The sequence below is a fragment of the Triturus cristatus genome, chromosome 3_2, assembly GCF_964204655.1.
Source record: "Triturus cristatus chromosome 3_2, aTriCri1.1, whole genome shotgun sequence".
Taxonomy (NCBI): Eukaryota; Metazoa; Chordata; class Amphibia; order Caudata; family Salamandridae; genus Triturus; species Triturus cristatus.
In genome coordinates, this window is record NC_140584.1 from 865,210,131 (window position 1) to 865,222,294 (window position 12,164).

The following is a 12,164-nucleotide window of genomic DNA, read 5'->3' on the forward strand; positions in this document are numbered from 1 at the left end:
TGGAGTCTTTGTACTTGTTTAAATGTTTCTTTGCCTTTTCTTGTATGTCTAATAGTGTAGAAAGTCTCTCCGTAACTCCTGGAGTTAAAGAGGGGATTACTGACTCGGGTAATGCTTGTGGGTGATACCCTTGTAAAAAATAAAAAGGAGTACACTTTGTTGCAGAATGCACGTTATTATTATAAATGAACTCTGCAATTGGTAATACCTTATCCCATTCAGTGGTAAATTCTGCCATTAAACAACGTAAAGTTTGTAATAACGTTTGATTAACCCTTTCAGTCTGGCCATCTGTTTCTGGATGGAAGGCCGTTGAAAGGGCTATTTCCATTTTTAGACTTTTTCCTAAATTGTTCCAAAATTTAGAAGTAAATTGACTCCCCCTGTCCGAAAGGATCTTAGTGGGCAAACCATGTAACCTTATAATTTCCTTAATAAAGACATCTGTTAGTTCTGCTGCGGTAGGAAGTTTCACCAACGGAATGAAGTGTGCCATTTTTGACAAATAATCTACCACTACTAAAATAGTTGTGTACGTGTTTGCCTTAGGTAGACTAACTATAAAATCCAAACTTATGGTGTGCCAAGGACTTGGAGGAGTGGGCAGGGGTTGCAATAAGCCCATAGGAGCCTTGTGTACAGATTTATTTCTTGCACAAATTGGACAGGACTTGACATACTCCTTAATGTCAGAAATCATTGAAGGCCACCAAAAATGTTTTTTACAATTTTCCAATGTCTTCTGTGAACCTGGATGACCTGCTAAAATCGAATCATGATGCCATGTTAACAGTTTTTGTTGTAAAATCCTAGTTGGAACATATAACAAGGAATTGTGATACAACAAACCATCTTGTACAATATTATGAGGATCTTTTAACCACTCTTGTGTCTTTACTTTCAAATGTTCCTCCCTGACTTGACTTAAAAAGCCTTGTTGCAAAATTGGCGCCGCTATTTTTTGTGAAGGAATTATGGGCGGACCTGTTTCTTTCTTTAACTCTGCAGTGTGCCCATATCTAGATAAGACGTCTGACTGAATTTGCTGTGCTCCGGGTCGGTAAGTTATAACAAAATCAAAGGCACTAAAAAAATTTAGCCAGCGCATCTGTCTAGGTGTTAAAGCTCTTACAGAACTAAAAAACTGCAAATTTTTATGATCACTAAATATAGTGACCGGAAACTTTGTGCCCATTAAATGATGTCTCCATTCAGTAAAAGCCAATTTTATGGCCAAGAGCTCCCTCTCTGCCACTGTATAATTTTGTTCTGCAGGTAACAATTTTTTCGAATAAAAGGCTACAGGATGTAATTGCCCGTCCTGAATATCTCTTTGAGAGAGCACAGCTCCCACTGCCACCTGAGAAGCATCTGCCTCTACAAAGAAAGGTATATCTGGGTCGGGGTGTTTTAACAAAGGTGCTGAAGTGAATTTTTCTTTAAGTGACTCAAAGGCCTTAGCTGTCTGTTCTGACCATACAAACTTCTGACCCTTATGCAATAATTTGGTTAAAGGTACAACAGTTTCAGCAAAATGAGGGATAAAACGCCTATAAAAATTGGCAAAACCCAAAACCTTTTGTACTTCTTTAACTGTGGTGGGTTCTGGCCAATTCTTAATTGCTTGTACCTTTTTAACATCCATCATAATACCTGTTGGAGATAAACAATACCCCAAGAAATCTACCGTGTTAGTGTTGAAAATACATTTTTCAAGCTTAGCGAACAAATGATTTGTCGACAATTTCTGGAGCACTGCTCTTACTTGCTGTACATGTTCTTCCTTGGTTTTTGAGTAAATAAGTATGTCATCAATATACACGATTACACATACATCCAGAAATTCGTGCAACACTTCATTGATAAAAAATTGAAATGCTGCAGGCGCATTACATAAACCAAATGGCATAACTGTATATTCGAACAACCCAAACTTGGTTTTAAAAGCAGTTTTCCATTCATCATTCTCCTTTACTCTAACCAGATGATATGCACCTCTCAAGTCAAGTTTTGTATAGATAGTGGAATGCCTTAATTGATCTAAAAGTACAGGTATCAAAGGCAACGGGTATCTATTTTTAATTGTGGCCTTATTTAAACCGCGGTAGTCTATGCAAGCACGAAGACTGCCATCTGGTTTAGGAATGAAAAATAGAGGCGAGGATACGGGAGAGGTAGAATGCCTTATAAATCCTGACGCCAATAAATCATCAAGGTATGTTCTTAAATATTTTGTTTCTTCTTCTGTGAGGGCATACACTCTAGAGTTAGGCAAAATTGCTCCAGGTATTAAGTCGATGCGACAATCATATGACCTGTGTGGTGGTAAAGAACTAGCTTTTACAGGATCAAATACATCTTGGAATTCTTGATACTCAAGAGGTAGACCAGTCATCTGTGTGTGTGTCGTGGCACAGTGTAAAGTTGTCATAGATTCATTGAGAGCTTCTTGATAACAAGATTCTCGACAGAACGTGGAATCTAAAGTCACTGTTCTTTGCGCCCAATTAATTCTAGGATTATGTTGGGTTAACCATGGTACTCCTAAAATCAAACCAAAGGCAGGTGTATCAATTAAATCAAAACCAATCTTTTCAGTATGACCATTCTGGCATACCATCACCAATGGAGTAGTTTTCTTGGTTATCATACCTGAAGATAAGGCTGTCCCGTCAACAGCGCAAACCGCCTCAGGTTGGGTTTTCCACTCAGTGGGAATCTGTAACTGCTCTGCCATTTTAATGTCCATAACATTTCCAGTAGCTCCGCAATCTAACAAGACTGGAACGGAGTGTCGCACATGAACACTTATAATGAGAACTACTTGTATCACAAAATGTCTAGGTATTCTAGGTACCATATTAGTGGAGATATTGGAGGTCAATAAACATTCCTCACTCGCACAAGAGACCCCCCTTCTTGCCGAGTTTCTTAGTTTTCCTGTTCTGTAGGATGTGAGATTACTGAATTAACCTTCTTTGCCCCTTTAGGTTTACTAGGGCATTCCTTGGCATAATGCCCTGCCTTAGCACAATATAAGCAGAGGTTTAATTTTCTCCTTCTATCTTTTTCCTCTATTGATAAAGGACCTTTAATAGTCCCAATCTGCATTGGTTCGGACTCTGATACTTTAGTATCCAGTTCCTTCCTTTCGCTTTTGGACGCAGAAAACCTTGGTTCAAATCGTGTTTTGTCATTTCTTCGTTCTCCTAATCGATGATCTAGTTTTACTACTAGATCCACAAAATCAGAGTAGTCCTCTGGAAGATCCACAATATGAGCCAGGGCATCTTTCAGGTCGTCACGCAACCCTCTATAAAACAAAGAGGTACGTTTGTCCTCTGGCCACTGTGTTTCTGTCAGGAGTCTATTAAACATGGTTACATAGGTTAATAAATCTTGCTTGCCTTGTTTTAGATTTAGTAACTCATTGTCGCTAGCTTGTAAATAAGTGTGTTTTGCAAACAATTTAGTCATGGTATTTTTAAACAAAGGCCAGTTGTGTAAAATAGGGTCATCTCGATCAATGTAGGGTATGGACCAATTTGCAGCTGTGCCGCCCAAATAAGAAAGCACAAAAGCTACTTTAGTTGCATCAGTGGGAAATAATTGTGGTTTGCATATAAAATGCAATTGGCATTGACTAAGAAATACATTATACTTATTAGAATCTCCCAAAAAGCGTTCAGGGGCTGACAAAGGAACCACATTACGAACTGCTACTGTCACTTGCACTGGTGCTGAACTAGAGTTCGAACCCATGGCTACTTTTGAAGTGTTAGACCTACTAAACCCAGCAGAATCCGTATGTTGCGACAAAAGAGGCTCTGTCCATAAAGGCTCTCTTGGTTTGTAACGAAGAACTTCCTGTCTTAACACTGTGTTTTCATGTTTTAATGAATCAATTTCTAATTGCATTTTTTGTAACATCTCTGAAATGGATTGGTTCCTTACTACATCTTCTGCAAGTGCATGAGCCATAGCTTGACCATCAATTCTTTCTGAATCTGAATCCATCTCTCAAGGAGAACTTAAATGTTGTGAAGGCTTGCGCTTCTGTTAAACCTTCACTCACCTGAAATGCAGGACGTTCACCTTGAGAGATGTGAAGCTTGCTCTCGACTTCCCCCAAGAACTTTCCCTGGGCGCAACTGATAGTTTACACAGTTTACCCAGCAAAACCCCTTAAGGGAAGGGGGAAGAGGGACAAAATAATAAATAGAGAAAACACTGCCACTCTCTGCTGGCTTCTATCTGTTCTCTGCTCTCCTCGGAAAAAACTCTAATAATGATAACAAATAAACAATAAAGACATGCATTAACGCAGAAATAAGTAAGAGCGACAATTATTATTATGCACGCTAAGTTGAGTTATAGTCTGTATACCTTGATTACATTCAGGAACTTTTGAGGACCTGATTACTGGTTATTATGGTATGGTAATGCTGCAAAAGTAAAGAACAGCTGTTTACTTGTTAGCTGTTAACCTTTGTATGAGCACACTGTTATTCACAAAGTGTTCTTAGAAAATGATTGCCCCTTACAATATATTGTCTTTCTCTTTTATCCTTAGTGTCTTGACTGCAGAGATGGTGATGCAAAAAATGAAGATTTCCAGTAATCAGATAAGTGCAAAGTTATTTAAGTTCAAAGAATCCTTATTTGGTGATTTGACACATTGTCCTGCAAATCTGGCCAAACTTTTGTTAAATTCGCTGAAAACGTGATTAAAAGCGCTGAAAACGTGATTTAAATATAAGACTGGATCAGAGACTTACTTTTTGCTCTTCAAACTCCTGCCGATTACTCACTGTTCAGTTACAGGCTTTGTTTCTTTTGTTCAGAGAGTGCAGCGAGGGAGAGTCTTTCACGCTGCTCCGGAAGATGCTTTATTTGTTTCCAGGACGACGGGGATGATTATGCAGACCGGACCGGAAACTCTGTGTGACTCGGGAGCTGGAGCAAGATGAAGGCGTCGGGTTCCTGCTTTCCGGTAAGTGTTGGCTGAAGCGAGCGCAAGCGCTTAGGAAAGGAAGCCTGGGGTTTAAATAGAGTTGTTTAACGGGTGGGGTCGGCACAAGGAGAAGACCGAAGTACACGTGCTAGAAAGCCTGCTCCTTCACGTGAATTGTAACTGCCGGTTATCCAGAAACGTGTCTCCCTCGTGCAACATGGCAAAGAGAGCGAGCACGTTTCACAAGCATGCTAATGAGTTTATGGGGAGCACGTTACTAATACAGGATGACACACTCTTGCAAGTCCATGATAAAAGAAATCTAACAAGCATTGGCTAACACCCTGTGGAAAAGAATGTTATAATACATGCAAGTAAGCATTTGGCTAACAGTTTAAGAACAGAAGAAAAAATAATAGCATAATTAAACATGGCTCTTACATTAAAGGTCTTCTAACAGAGTTTGTGCATGATTCTGCACATGATTGTTACTACAAATCGTAACAGAATGAGACCATGGTGTCGGCTATATTGGTGTGTCCATTCCATTCACTGTCAGATGTCCCCTGTCAATGATGTATATGTGAGTTCCTGTGTGTTTTGTGCAATGTACTATATATGGCTCTCCACACTTGTCATCTGCAAGACACACCTCCACAGCCAGGCCAGGGGGCACCCCTGGACACTGCATCCCCAGACAGTGAGTTTGAACAGATGGTTGCAATGGTTGTGTGTGCGAACGTGTTTGGTTTGGCCAGTGCATATGTGTGATTTTTAGCCACATCATTTACAGGCCCACGTGTCAGACATCTTGCCCGGGCATCATCTTTGTGAGTGACTGGTACCACGTGTGCAATGTGTTTTTGCATGGAAGGTGTGTGTATGGCCAGCATCGGTGTTATTTGTTTTAAAGTCAGGACCTGCTTCTCCCCCAGGCAAGTTATCCCATCATGAAGCGTGCCACCATTGCAGTGGGTGCAGGTTAACTTTCAGGATGTCAGTCAGTGCAGTCCTGGTGTTCGTTGGTGCACAGTTCCCAGCATGGCCTTGTGCTCCCCACAACAGAGCCCACTGTCAGACATCTTGTCAGTCCATTCCCACTCCCTGTGAGGCGAACATGGTAAAGTGTGAGCTTGCTGGGCCATGTGGGTGGATGGGGATTGTCTGTGACTGCAACCTCCATCATGCTCTTGGCTACGCCCCCCTTTCCAGCATGCCCATACTTCCTTACTTTTGACTCTGCTTCCCTATGAGGGAGTGTGACAGCAATGGCAAGATGGCTGACTGTGCAGTCCTGGTGTTTGTTGGTGCACAGTTCCCAGCATGGCCTTGTGCTCCCCACAACAGAGCCCAGTGTCAGACATCTTGTCAGTCCATTCCCACTCCCAGTGAGGTGAGCATGGTTCAGTGTGAGCTTGCTGGGCCATGTGGGTGGGTGGGGAATGTCTGTGACTGCAACTCCCATCATGCTCTTGGCTACACCCCCCTTCCCAGCATGCCCATACTTCCTTCCTTTTGACTTTGCTTCCCTGTGAGGGAGTGTGACAGCAATGGCAAGATGGCTGACTGTGCAGTCCTGGTGTATGTTGGTGCACAGTTTCCAGCATGGCCTTGTGCTCCCCACAACAGAGCCCAGTGTCAGACATCTTGTCAGTCCATTCCCACTCCCTCTGAGGTGAGCATGGTTCAGTGTGAGCTTGCTGGGCCATGTGGGTGGGTGGGAAATGTCTTTGACTGCAACTCCCATCATGCTCTTGGCGACACCCCCTTCCCAGCATGCCCATACTTCCTTCCTTTTGACTCTGCTTCCCTGTGAGGGAGTGTGACAGCAATGGCAAGATGGCTGACTGTGCAGTCCTGGTGTTTGTTGGTGCACAGTTCCCAGCATGGCCTTGTGCTCCCACAACAGAGCCCAGTGCCAGACATCTTGTAAGTCCATTCCCACTCCCTGTGAGGTGAGCATGGATCAGTGTGAGCTTGCTGGGCCATGTGGGTGGGTGGGGAATGTATGTGACTGCAACTCCCATCATGCTCTTGGCTACACCCCCCTTCCCAGCATGCCCATACTTCCTTCCTTTTGACTCTGCTTCCCTGTGAGGGAGTGTGACAGCAATGGCAAGATGGCTGACTGTGAAGTCCTGGTGTTTGTTTGGCTACAAGTCCAAAGAAAGCCCCTGTGCTTCACACAGCAGGACCCAGTGCAGTGTATCTTTGGGTGATATTTCACTACAGTGTGAGTCAATGCCTTCTACCCGGTGAGTTGTGTGGAGTTTCTGTTGAGGGGTGTATGTGTCTCCACATGCTGGTAAGTATGGTCAGAGCTGTCAGCCCTCCTTCCCACCCGGCCAGACATCCCACCATGAAACGTGCTTCCATTGGAGGGCGTGCAAGTTGTCTTTCAGGATGTCAGGCAGTGGTGTCCTGCTTCTGATTTGCGCACAACCCCTACCAGGGCCTTGTTCTCCCCACAGCTTGACCCAGTGTCAGCCATCTTGTCAGTCATTTTCCACTCCCTGTGATGTGAGCATGGTTCAGAGAGGTCTTGATGGGCCAATTTGGAGGGGGAGCATTATCTGTGACTACAAACCCCATCATGCTTTTGGATACACTCACTTCACCTGCATACCCACTATTCATTCCTGTCAGTCAGCTGCACTGTGAGGTAGTGTGTTTGTGGTGGCAAACTGTCTGACAGTGTTTATTTGGCTTTGTGCCACTGCCTTGCTCTATTTGTTGGTAGGTTTGTACATGTCATGACACAGTTACAAGTCACTATGAGATAGCAGGTATTGTGTTTGTCTGATTAGCATACACATCTTGGGATGATTATCTATTGGTTTCTGTGGCTTTGCTAACGGTGCATGGTTTCACTGTCCCCCTTGCCACACAATATTGAGTATGTTGGTTGTGTACTCACCAGGCTCTGGTATGTCTGCTAGACCATGGATGTTCTCTGGTGGTAGGATGTCCCGCACTTTCTCCTCCCAGGACCTGAAGTATACTGGTTTGGCAGGAGGGCCACCATCAGTGCGCTGACTCAAGGCGTGATCTTTCTCGATGAGTTTCTTGACCCTCCTGTGCACGTCATACAACCTGTTCTGGATATCGTCCTTTGTGCGCAACGTTGGTGCTTGTGCGTTCACCTTGTCCACAATCCTCGCCCACATCTTTGTTTTCTGTGACATGGGGGTCCTTTGGACCAATGTACCAAACAAATGTGGCTCTACTCTGATGATCTCGTCTAACAGCACTTCGAACTCACTATCTGTGAACTTTGGATTCTTCTTTGGGGGTATGGTGATGGGTGGTGGTGGTGAGTGATGTGTGTGTGAGGGTGCAAGTGAGGGTGGGTGAGTGTCGGTTTTGCTAGCTGTATGTGTGGGTGCTTTTGGTGAGGTGCTAATGGTGGGAAAGTTGTGTGGTGGGTGAGTTGTGAGTGTGTCTGTGGTTGCTGTGTGATGGTGTTTTCTGATGGCTGTTGTTTTCAATTTGCAAAGGATCATGGTAGTGATTGGTGTCCTTTATATAGGTGCAGTTGTGGGTGTGTCTTTGTTCCAAGTTTTTAAAAAAAATATTTATTGACTTTGTCATTGCTTGTTTGGTCCTTTTTTTGTATTTTTTCCTTTGGGTTTTCTAGGCCTCAAGGATACGTTCTTCTGACCGAGACGGATGCTGATATTGGCTCGTGCGGGCTTCTCCGGCTCTTTCACGCTGACTTTCTTCTGTGTTTCATACGCGTCGGTCGTGGAGATCTCTATTGCTTCAGGTCCCGGTTTTCTGTGCGTGTCGGTCATGCGGCTTGGGCTCCGTGCGAGTCGATCTGGGTTTACACACATTGCATCGTACTGCGCAGATCGGACATCGCGGGTACGTGTCGGGCGCGTTAATTCCTGGTACGTGTCAGTTGGTGCAAATCGCGTCCGTTTTCCGGGTGAATCACTGTTTTCCCTATGGCTCGGTCGCACATCTTGTATTCTGAACGTGTCGGTTGTAATTCACACGCGTTGCATCATACTGCATGGGTCGTATGGCGCCGGTCCATGTCGGTAGGGCTCCGTTCCGGGTCCGTGTTGGTCGGTACGTTTTGCCGCCGGAATCGGCCCCTATGTAGGAACACCATTAACTAGAATAACTAGTGATTCACTTTCTACATTTTCTACACCAAAAGTTTCAATATTTTTCTTTAAATCTAGAGGTAAATATACAACTCTACCTTTTAATCCTCTCTGTAAATCTGTAGGAGGCAATTTACCTGTTTTAGGCTCCATACGAACAATAGTCTGAAATGGGTGCACACATTGAATCAGAATAGACTCATATGTGTTTAAATCTATCAGTTCTGGAGGAATAGTTACCAACTCTAGATTATTATGGACAGCTCTAACAGGCATTTTATTATCGTCTAATTTGTTATAACAATAATTACAAATACGCTGATCAGTACCCAAATCAAAGCAATCCTCTACCAACAAATAAGTTACAAATTCCTTCCATTTATCATTCTTTTCTCTTTCACTTTTTAAATATAGATCAACAGTCCTAGTCTGATTTTTATAGTGAGTTCGTCGGCAACAAATACAAGTGTAATTTGCCTTTCACATAGAAAAAGCCAATAACTCTCATAAAGAAATGTTCACAATCTTGAAGTCCCTCAAAAACCAAGATGAAAAAAGAGTTACTACTTCCTCTAAAGAGCTCTGCAATGAAGTGGCTGATTTCTTTGCAAACAAAGTAACTAAGATATACAGAGCCCAGTGCCAGACATCTTGTAAGTCCATTCCCACTCCCTGTGAGGTGAGCATGGATCAGTGTGAGCTTGCTGGGCCATGTGGGTGGGTGGGGAATGTATGTGACTGCAACTCCCATCATGCTCTTGGCTACACCCCCCTTCCCAGCATGCCCATACTTCCTTCCTTTTGACTCTGCTTCCCTGTGAGGGAGTGTGACAGCAATGGCAAGATGGCTGACTGTGAAGTCCTGGTGTTTGTTTGGCTACAAGTCCAAAGAAAGCCCCTGTGCTTCACACAGCAGGACCCAGTGCAGTGTATCTTTGGGTGATATTTCACTACAGTGTGAGTCAATGCCTTCTACCCGGTGAGTTGTGTGGAGTTTCTGTTGAGGGGTGTATGTGTCTCCACATGCTGGTAAGTATGGTCAGAGCTGTCAGCCCTCCTTCCCACCCGGCCAGACATCCCACCATGAAACGTGCTTCCATTGGAGGGCGTGCAAGTTGTCTTTCAGGATGTCAGGCAGTGGTGTCCTGCTTCTGATTTGCGCACAACCCCTACCAGGGCCTTGTTCTCCCCACAGCTTGACCCAGTGTCAGCCATCTTGTCAGTCATTTTCCACTCCCTGTGATGTGAGCATGGTTCAGAGAGGTCTTGATGGGCCAATTTGGAGGGGGAGCATTATCTGTGACTACAAACCCCATCATGCTTTTGGATACACTCACTTCACCTGCATACCCACTATTCATTCCTGTCAGTCAGCTGCACTGTGAGGTAGTGTGTTTGTGGTGGCAAACTGTCTGACAGTGTTTATTTGGCTTTGTGCCACTGCCTTGCTCTATTTGTTGGTAGGTTTGTACATGTCATGACACAGTTACAAGTCACTATGAGATAGCAGGTATTGTGTTTGTCTGATTAGCATACACATCTTGGGATGATTATCTATTGGTTTCTGTGGCTTTGCTAACGGTGCATGGTTTCACTGTCCCCCTTGCCACACAATATTGAGTATGTTGGTTGTGTACTCACCAGGCTCTGGTATGTCTGCTAGACCATGGATGTTCTCTGGTGGTAGGATGTCCCGCACTTTCTCCTCCCAGGACCTGAAGTATACTGGTTTGGCAGGAGGGCCACCATCAGTGCGCTGACTCAAGGCGTGATCTTTCTCGATGAGTTTCTTGACCCTCCTGTGCACGTCATACAACCTGTTCTGGATATCGTCCTTTGTGCGCAACGTTGGTGCTTGTGCGTTCACCTTGTCCACAATCCTCGCCCACATCTTTGTTTTCTGTGACATGGGGGTCCTTTGGACCAATGTACCAAACAAATGTGGCTCTACTCTGATGATCTCGTCTAACAGCACTTCGAACTCACTATCTGTGAACTTTGGATTCTTCTTTGGGGGTATGGTGATGGGTGGTGGTGGTGAGTGATGTGTGTGTGAGGGTGCAAGTGAGGGTGGGTGAGTGTCGGTTTTGCTAGCTGTATGTGTGGGTGCTTTTGGTGAGGTGCTAATGGTGGGAAAGTTGTGTGGTGGGTGAGTTGTGAGTGTGTCTGTGGTTGCTGTGTGATGGTGTTTTCTGATGGCTGTTGTTTTCAATTTGCAAAGGATCATGGTAGTGATTGGTGTCCTTTATATAGGTGCAGTTGTGGGTGTGTCTTTGTTCCAAGTTTTTAAAAAAAATATTTATTGACTTTGTCATTGCTTGTTTGGTCCTTTTTTTGTATTTTTTCCTTTGGGTTTTCTAGGCCTCAAGGATACGTTCTTCTGACCGAGACGGATGCTGATATTGGCTCGTGCGGGCTTCTCCGGCTCTTTCACGCTGACTTTCTTCTGTGTTTCATACGCGTCGGTCGTGGAGATCTCTATTGCTTCAGGTCCCGGTTTTCTGTGCGTGTCGGTCATGCGGCTTGGGCTCCGTGCGAGTCGATCTGGGTTTACACACATTGCATCGTACTGCACAGATCGGACATCGCGGGTACGTGTCGGGCGCGTTAATTCCTGGTACGTGTCAGTTGGTGCAAATCGCGTCCGTTTTCCGGGTGAATCACTGTTTTCCCTATGGCTCGGTCGCACATCTTGTATTCTGAACGTGTCGGTTGTAATTCACACGCGTTGCATCATACTGCATGGGTCGTATGGCGCCGGTCCATGTCGGTAGGGCTCCGTTCCGGGTCCGTGTTGGTCGGTACGTTTTGCCGCCGGAATCGGCCCCTATGTAGGAACACCATTAACTAGAATAACTAGTGATTCACTTTCTACATTTTCTACACCAAAAGTTTCAATATTTTTCTTTAAATCTAGAGGTAAATATACAACTCTACCTTTTAATCCTCTCTGTAAATCTGTAGGAGGCAATTTACCTGTTTTAGGCTCCATACGAACAATAGTCTGAAATGGGTGCACACATTGAATCAGAATAGACTCATATGTGTTTAAATCTATCAGTTCTGGAGGAATAGTTACCAACTCTAGATTATTA